Below are 1167 nucleotides of genomic sequence, written 5' to 3'. Positions count from 1 at the left end.
CCGTCTTTTGACGTTGGGCCTTAATCTGTAGCTTAGGTGGATCTGGAACTCATTAATTTTCTTCTGATATTTATTTCTGTCCTTTTACTAATTTTAAGTTTACTTTTACTTCCCCAATTTAGAAAGACACATTATTAGGACTTCCCTTTTGGAATATGAACTTATTTCTATAACATTAATTAATATGTTTTAGTCTTTGTGTTGTCCTTTTTACTTGTTTCTATTTTTATTTCAATTCTCCATGTTGCAATTGGATGAAATATCGTGAAGATATTTATTAGATGTATTTATTTTCTTTACTGTGACTCATTTTAGATATGTTTTTACTTAACAATCTAATGAAATCTTTTAATTGAGAAAAGTAGGGTATTGTAGTTGCTAGTTATTATTGAATTAAATTTTAGTCCTTTAGATGTGATATTTGCTTTATATAGTTGCATGGTTCTATGAGTGCCTAGGTATTTATAGCTGTTGTATCTAATTTTAGAATCTGTCCTTTCACCAATATATATTGACCTCCATGCTTTTAGTCCAATTTCTGTGATAAGGATGTAAGTATTACTGTGGACTTTGATTTTTAATTGTGTGGCATGTAGCTTTCCAACTTTATCACTTTCATTATGCTTATCCTTTACTAAAAATGTGAGTTTAATATGTCATGCTTACCTAATTTTTATTCATCTAGACTATGCCTTTTGATTGATAGATATAATCCATTTGAATTCAGAATCTTTTATTGTAAGTTATGCTTTTCTATCTCTCATTTTCTCCATTTAATTTGAGCTTTCATAATTTTGCTAACTCTTTTTCTCTTTTTGAGAAGTATTTATTTATTTATTTATTTATTTATAACTCCAGAGTTTATTGAGAACTTTTTTTCTTAAAGGGAACCATTTACTAAATGGTTCTATTTTATTCATTTGTTTTGAGTTTTTTTAAATTCTTTAATTCTTTTTTACAGTCCAGACTTTATCCTCCTCTCAGTCCATTCTCAGACTGTTCCACATCCTACATCTCCTTGCCTCATTTCCAAGAGGATGTCCCTAGACCTCCCTCCCAAGACCTCCCTACTTCCTGGGCCCCCAAGTCTCTCAAGAGTTAGGTGTACCACAATTTCTGTATCCACTCCTCTGTTGAGGGACATCTGGGTTGTTTCCAGGTTCTGGC

This window comes from Mastomys coucha, unplaced genomic scaffold (assembly GCF_008632895.1).
Source record: "Mastomys coucha isolate ucsf_1 unplaced genomic scaffold, UCSF_Mcou_1 pScaffold1, whole genome shotgun sequence".
NCBI lineage: Eukaryota > Metazoa > Chordata > Mammalia > Rodentia > Muridae > Mastomys > Mastomys coucha.
This window is presented reverse-complemented; position numbering follows the sequence as displayed.